Here is an 8491-nt window from a genome sequence, read left to right as displayed (position 1 = left end):
CGTCGTCGACAACGAGGGAGGAGACCCACTACCGGCCGCACCGTTATCTCTGGCCGAGCGTTGGCGCGGGATGTCCTCTGATCCCTTCATCGTTGCCCTAGTGTGGGCAGATCCGGCCTCCCGTCGCCCACCTATCCACATCCCGACGACCTTCAGGTATATCTTCCTTCGAAACCGCCTTAGCTCTACTTCCCCAGCTCGCTACATCACTGCATGTGCATCATTTTCTACCTCTCAGCCCCTCTCAATCGGATGGTCCAACGTCACCTATTTTTTTCTTCTATTGTTAGAGGTAAAGCTACTTCATGGAGTCGAATCTTGGACTTGGTTCAAACAAAAAATAAAGTGGGGGTGGGGGAATTTAGCATGTACTACATCGGACTTGGTACAAACATGAAGGAAAGGGGGTGAAAGTAGTACAGACTGGTCATCCAACCGGTCTCTTGGTCGAAAAGGGAAATATAGGGGTAACGTTGTACACAGTGGTATGACCAGGACTAGATTTGCTATCCACACATAGGAGTAGGTGGCTAGAGTGAACTAAAATGGGACCAACCCAGATATGTTTCTTGGATGTTTGTTTCTCGGGGCAACAAACTATGAATCACCACTTTATGCCCCTGTTTAGGTACATGGTGCTTCACTGCTGGTGCACCCACTATCCCATGCCCTTATACAAAATAATTAGTTGTTCTTAATCTAATGCCCCTGGTAAAAATGAAGCCATGCCCATATTATAAGCCATGACAAGTTTAGCCAAATGTTTTTGCCTGTAATTGTTTGAGACTCTGACTGTTTCCTCTGTAGATTTTTGTGCAAACAGGGATATCCATTTCACCTGGTTGCTATTGTGACCTTTTGGTGCACTGCACAAAACTCTTCTTAAAAGAAGTGACTTTTGTGCTATTTAACTGGAATGTCAGAATGGAACAGTTGGTTCATTTCGGTGGAAATGCACAAAGGGAGATCTGTGTTCCAATCCTCATCATCCATATTGGCACCATAACCTTCCTTTAGGTAAGAATGATATTTAATGCATGTGTTCATCTCTATTTTGCGACTCGCATGAGAAAATAATGCTATTTTTTACTAGTACACTTGTACTCCCTCGCTGACAAAACCAATTATGAAATAGAAGGCCAATCATGTACTTGGTTTCACCAACTGGTTAGGAGAATGTGAAATAGAGCATGAAGAGGAAGAAGAAGAAGAGTAAACAGTGCCAAGGCGATCTTGCTGAAGCCAGAGACCTTAGTCGAGGCCATTCAACGGCTCCGGCAACGACTACCTTACATGTGAGACGATCCTCCAGGGAGTCCTTCGACTTCTGTTGTCTCACTTAATTAATTAGGAGTACTTAAGTACCACTAATTTATTGCTACCTAATTTTCCTGTCGGAGTTAAACAAATCTTTAGTAGCAGCCTATGCTGAATCATGTACCTGTGTATGTTTGTCTATGGAGGTGAATCATGTGGTGGAGCAGGGAGGGAATGCTAACTTTACCCATTAAGATAATGAGGGTGCTTTCTATTTGTTAGTGTATGTTTCATCAACTAGTCCCACTATTACAGTAATCTCACTCTCTCAATATATGTGCCAACAGGGATGCTCGGTTTTGGTGGAACTGCACAAAAACTTGCTTCACTGCCTCGACAGCTTCCTTCCTTTCTTGTTAGTCGCTAATCTCGGCTTGCAATCTTCCTTTGCTGTCAGTCGCTTGGCTTATCTTAGCTTCCAGTCAAAGGAAATAGTAATTGATATGCTACCTCACACAGGTTGGTACTGGTCTTTATCCCGAATATTGTGCTTGTCATATGTATTGGTAATTTGGTATTGTGCTACTGTTTGCCGATTTCATAAAGGAGTAACTTGGAGCCTGAACTCACAGGCAAATCATTATATTGGGTGATTTCAGTAGAACTGCACAAAAAGATCAGATGGACAGGTACTTATGATGCTGCTATGGACTCCAAAGTTCACTCAGACAAGCATCGATGTTCACAAGAAGAAGTGCCTATATTCATTCGAGTATCAACCGGCGTCAACCAATTGTCAAACTCCAAGTATTAGGAGAGTGAACGCCAAAAATATTGCTTGGCGCATAGCCCAGAAAAACACAGTCCAGTCTTTGGTCCCAAGTTGTGCCTTTTGGTTATCGGCACATATGGTAGCGAACTGTATGGCATGGAGTCTAAAGATTCCAGATATGTTGGTTGACGCGTATATTCATCTGGCACTTCATCAGCCTGCACGCCAGGGGTGCTCCATTTTAGTTGAACTGCACAAAAAATTTGGGTGGTTCATCTTCTCAACCGCCTCCTTTCTCGTCTGCAATGTAGAATTTTGGCGAGCTACAGGACCAAGATGAGCCAGTAAACTAGTTGGATGAAAGTAGTGGCCAAGTTGCTCAAACCTCCCTCGGCACGAGGCCACTATTTGAGGATAAACCTACAAGCAAAGTTTAGATTGTCTATGCTGCCTCTTATGTACTCGAAAGTTTACTCACACAAGCATTAATTTTAGCAAGAAGTACCTCCGACTGAACACCATTTACCAGTCTGTACCCTAGGTAATTAAAGTTCATCCATGGATCATATTGGCTGTGATCTCAATCATTTGGATGCATAAACATACTGAACATGTGTATATCTGAATCTTTTTGTGAATTATCTATGAATATTGTTGTGTGATCTATCAATCATTTGGATCCATAGACATGCTGAACTTGTGTATGTTTGAATCTTTTGAGTTGTTGATAGTGAATGTTGGCTATGAATATGAACGTGTCCTGTGAACCTGAGTTTGATACGAATGTTTACCTTTTCTGTTGTACTTGTGTGTGAACTTGTTAGTATGCCTGCTGTGGGGTATGTGACGTGTGGGTGTCAACGGCACACCTTCTTCCCGAGAAGAATTGCACCTGCTTTGTTAGGGTAGCAACGGCGCATCAGCTATTTTTAATCTTTTTGCTATGTCTTGCCCCCTCCCCCGCTCAACCCTTGCCGTAATGTTTTCGGCCTCAAAACAAACATAATACTGCGTTGTTTTTGTGGCTTGATGAAAAATCGAGTGCTGGTTTCTGTAGGTTGGCCCGCCCAGCAAATGGGCTGCTGGTCCAGCATGGACTGGGAGGCTAAAAATACAAGTTGTATGGTGCATAGGCAAGTAAAAAAACGCCATCGAGAGCCATCCACTGAAGAAAAAAATCGCTCCTGATGTGCTTCTTCAGTCGTGCCGCCGGCCCCCTCTTTAATCTAGTTCGCTCGAGGATCTGGTATCATTTTTTTCCAGAGGGTGAACAAGGATCAGCTAGGCCTAGGTTTTGTATTTTAACATGCGTAGCCCATGACATACGGTGACAGTGGTTTCAACTTATTTTTTGAGGTCCATACCGGCCTATGGCCTTTTTCTTAAAGATCGGCAACCCAATGTATTTTTTAACAGCATTATATATATTTATATATTACTATTATCGTATATTTTATAGAGACTTATAAATACATTATAAAAACATCCCACGTGTTATTAACTTATAAAAGTAAATGTTTAACAGAAGTTGGCAAGGGAAATCCTGGTTGTTTTGACTCACACGCAAGGAAAATCCTGGTGATTGCGTACAAAAGCTTGCGAAGATTTTAAGGACCAATGTAATAATAACGCGTTCATTTTTATTTTGAGCAATAACTCGCTAATTTGTTAATTATGTATATAAAAATGTGCCTCTCCGGTTTATTTTTTTATATTAATTGCTCCTTGTAACATAACATTATATATATAACGAGCCTAGCTAATTAGTGTATTTGAAGGAAGTGCAAATGGGCTGGGATTTCTTAGAAAATATAAATGAGCCGCATTGACGCGAAATTATTTGTTCACCCAGCCCAGCAAATGGACTGTACATTCTAGAAAACATGGGTTAAATATATGCCACATTTTTTGAGGCTGACATGTGGGCCAATAGGTCGAAGCCTACGCAGGGCGTTGTCAACATGGTCGGCATGCACCTTCAATCTCTCATCTTCTTCCTCCAGCATCGCCGGGACCGCCTGGTCCGGCCTCCGGCGGCTAGCGGCTCTGCTTAGCACGCATCGCTGCGAAGCGCTACCCCACCGCCGACCAGGCTATCCCTCCACACCTCCTGTTATTCTCCACCGACTGCAGCCCCACGCCGCACCAGAACCAGTTATAACCCTTCTCCTCCACTCAATCTGCGACTCCACTGCCGCGTCTTCCCATCTTCGAGTCGTTCCCGTCCGGGGCCTCGCCGTCGTCCACCGCCTCACTGCGCTTGGTGCGGCGTGGTCAACAAACGGGAGTCATCGGAAGAGGACTGTACATGGAGAGCCTGACGGCTGGGACCCACGAGGTCCATGGTCGCACGCAAGGAAAGTTCCTCCTTATTAAGCTGAAAAAAATGTTTCCTCCACCTGACAGCTGGGAGCCACCGGCTGTATCTTTGCACGGAAGGAAGTGCCTCCTTGTTATGTGAAAAAAATTATTCCTCCCGTTGACAGCTGGGACCCGTCAGATATGGTGGCTGACTTGTGGGCCTACAAAGCCGACGTGTACGCAGGGCATTGTCAACTTAATCAACAAATGATTCTAGCAGCTGGACCGTTGGATGTTAATCCAACAGCCGTGCTCCTTCTTCAACCTCTGTTCTTGCTCCTGTCTCCCGTGGGCGGCACCACGGCTGTGCTGCCGCGCACCCGAACCAGTCAAGTTTCCCACTCCTCTCCATCTGTGACTCCACTGCCCCGTCTTCCCCATCTCCGGGTCATTCCAGTCTGGGGCTCGCCGTCGTCCACCAGCCTTGGTGCGCTCGGCACGGTGTGGTCAACGTGGTCAACAACCGAGAGTCATCGGAAGATGACTGTACGTGAGAGGCTGATAGTGGGGACGCACCATGCCCATGGACGCATGCATGCAACGGAACGCGGTGTGGTCAACGTGGTCAAGGAACGACTTCCATCGGAAGTGTACTGTATGTGGAGAGGCTGACAGCTGGGTCCACCGCCACAGCAAGGAAGTGCCTCCTTATTATGCGGAAAATAATGATTCCTCCACCTGATAGCAGGGACCCACCGGACGGGCCACCGTATTTTGCGAAAAAATGTTTCCCCCCTAACTGCTGGGACCCACCGGATGGGCCACCGTATTTTGCGAAAAAACGATCCCCCCGCTGTTAGCTCGGACCCACCGGAAGTGCCTCCTTATTATGCAGAAAATATGAATACTCCCCCTGCTAGCTGGGACCCACCTTGGTGGGAGGCTGACTTGTGGGCCTACTAAGTTGACGGGGACGGAGGGCTTTGTCAACTTAGTCAATATGAACGATTCTAGGTCCAGTGACCGTACGATGTCCATCCAACGGCTGTAGTGCTTCTTCAACCTCTGCTCTTCTTGCTCCAGCCGCCCAAACCAGCGCCAGTCGTGCCGCGTGCTCCTGCCTCCCGTGGCCGGCTGTGATGCCGTGGAGGCCTCACCGCCCCTACTACTCCCACCGCTGGCCAGGACATCCCTCTACTCACCCACACCCCCTGTTATTCTGCGGCGACGACAGCCTCACACCGCAGCCGAACCAGTGAACCCTCGTACTCCTCTCCGCGTGGGCATCCACTGCCGCGTCTTCCCTGGCTCTGTGTCGTCCCTTTCCTTGGCCTCGCCGTCCTCCACCGCCTTGGTTCTCTCGGCGCTGCGTGGTCAATGTGGTCAACGACCGACTTCCATCGGAAGAGTACTATACATGGAGAGGCTGACAGCTGGGTCCACAGCAGCCGCAAGGAAGTGCCTCCTTATTACGCGCAAAATAATTATTCCCGCACCTGACAACGGGGACCCACCGGACGGGCCACCGTATTTCGTGAAAAAAATGTTTCCCCCCTGACAGCTGGGACCAACCAGCTACATCTTCGCATGCAAGGAAGTGCGTCTGGGCAAAAAAAACGGTTCGCCCCCCTGACTGCCGGGACCCACCAGCTACATCTTCGCACGCAAGGAAGTGTGTGACACTCGGGACCCACCTGGTCAAGGCATACGTAGCATTGTCATTCTGGTCGCGAACATGTACGTACATACTGGTCGATGTAGAGGCGCGCATGTAGCATGTACACATACGTACAACGGCCAGTGTGCAAGAAAGAAAATACGGCCACGTACGTACATACGGGCGGGGTCTCGAACGCCTACTCCCACATACGTATGGCCAGGGCTCGTGTACATGGCTGGGTCGGAATGAAGAAACAGCGTCGTCGTCGTGTTCATGGGGAGCCAACCGGCTGGGTCGGAACGGAATGCGTCGTCGTGTTCATCGGGAGGGCTTGGACGGAACAGCTGATGGAAACGAGGCCTGGCGTGATAATCCCCAAGTGCAGGGAATCATCGTAGCAATTCCCAATGGTGGAAGTGATAAGTATAGAGTGTCGAACCCACAAGGAGCTAAAGCTAAGATCAATATTCTCTCAAGTCTTATCAACCACTGATACGACTCTACGTACACCGAACATTTGCTTCCAACTAGATACGAGAAATAAAACTACGTTGTGGGTATGAAGAGGATAACTTTGCATGATATCGGAGAGCTAAAATATAAAAGTAGGTGTTGTTATCATAAAGTTAGAATATATTACTAAATATTATAAATAGCGAGTGTGGAATAATGGTGGATCGGTTGGCGGAATTTTCCTAGGCAATTGTTAATAAAAATATAGCTCCGAGTAAAGTATACCGATAGTTTTGAAGACGAAAGAGACGATGCCTTCCGGGGCATCCCCAAGATTAGGCGCTTGAGTCTTCCTTGAATATTACCTTGGGGTGCCTTGGGCATCCCCAAGCTTAGGGTCTTTCCGCTCCTTATTTTCCTCATATCGATATCTCACCCAAAGCTTGAAAACTTCAATCACACAAAACTTAACGGAACTTCGTGAGATAGGTTAGTATGATAAAGAGCAAACCATTCACTTTGGTACTGTCAAAGACAAGTTTCATAATTTTTCTCACACAATGCCTACTGTACCATATCATTTCTACAATTTGTATTGAGAAATATAAGCCATAGAAACTAGAAAACAAGCAAACTATGCAATGAAAACAGAATCTGTCAGAAACAGAACAGTCTGTAATGATCTGAACAGCAACCATACTTCTGCTACTCCAAAAATTATGAAATAAATTGGTGGACATGAGTAATTTCTCTATTAATATTCTGCAAAAAGAATCAACTAAAAATCACTCTTCTGTAAAATATGGCAGCTAATCTCGTGAGCACAAAGTTTCTGTTTTTTACAGCAAGATCACATTAACTTTCACCCAAGTCTTCCCAAAGGTCTTACTTGTCACTTTATTGAAAAAAAGCTATAAAACATGATTAATACAGTAGATTCATCATGTAAACACACAAAAACATTAAGGTTAAATATTGGGTTGCCTCCCAACAAACGCTTTTCTTTAGTGCCTTTTAGCTAGGCATGATGACTTCAATGATGCTCACATGAAAGAGAAGAATTGAAACATAAAGAGAGCATCATGAAGAATATGAATAGCATATTTAAATCTAACCCACTTCCTATGCCTAGGGATTTTGTGAGAACATAATTTATAGGAACAAGAATCAACTAGCATAGGAAGGAAAAACAAGTATAACTTCAAAACTTTAAGCACATAGAGAGGAAACTTGATATTATTGCAACTCCTACAAGCATGTATTCCTCCCTCATAATAATTTTCATTACAATAATGAATAGATTCAAAAATATAATCATCACATAAAGCATTCTTTTCATGATCTACAAGCATAGAAATTTTCCTGCTCTTCACATAAGCAAAATTCTCCTCATTCGGAATAGTGTGAGCAACTTCTTCTAATTCTACTTTAGATGATAGTATTATTCATACTCCAAAAGATATAAGTGAAGTTCATGGAGAATCCTACAATTAATAAATACTAACCAATATCCAAGCTCAAAATATATAAGTGAAGCACATGAAGCATTATATAAAACCATACTCAAAAGATTTAAGTGAAGCACAAAGAGCAATTCTATGAGATCATACTTAAAGGATATAAGTGAAGCAGATGAAATATTCTATAAATCAATGAAGGATATCTCATACTATCATGGTTCTTGAATAAATAAAAAATACAAAGGACACAAATCATGTGAACACAACAAAAACCAAGGTATACCAATAATTGTTGAAGAAGAAAGATGGGATGCCAACCGGGGCATCGCCAAGCTTAGATGCTTGAGTATCCTTGAAGTATTTACTTGGGTTGCCTTGGGCATCCCCAAGCTTGAACTCTTGCCTCTCTTTATTCTTCTCATATTGATAGCTCCTCGATCTTCGAACACTTCATCCACACAAAACTTTAACAAAAAACTTGTGAGATCCGTTAGTATAATAAAGCAAATCACTACCTTTAGGTACTGTTGCAAACTCATTCCAATTTCATATTAGCACTTTATCTCCTATATTACAACTTCACCATGG

Source organism: Triticum aestivum, chromosome 4D, assembly GCF_018294505.1.
Source record: "Triticum aestivum cultivar Chinese Spring chromosome 4D, IWGSC CS RefSeq v2.1, whole genome shotgun sequence".
NCBI lineage: Eukaryota > Viridiplantae > Streptophyta > Magnoliopsida > Poales > Poaceae > Triticum > Triticum aestivum.
Note: the sequence above shows the minus strand (reverse complement) of the source record.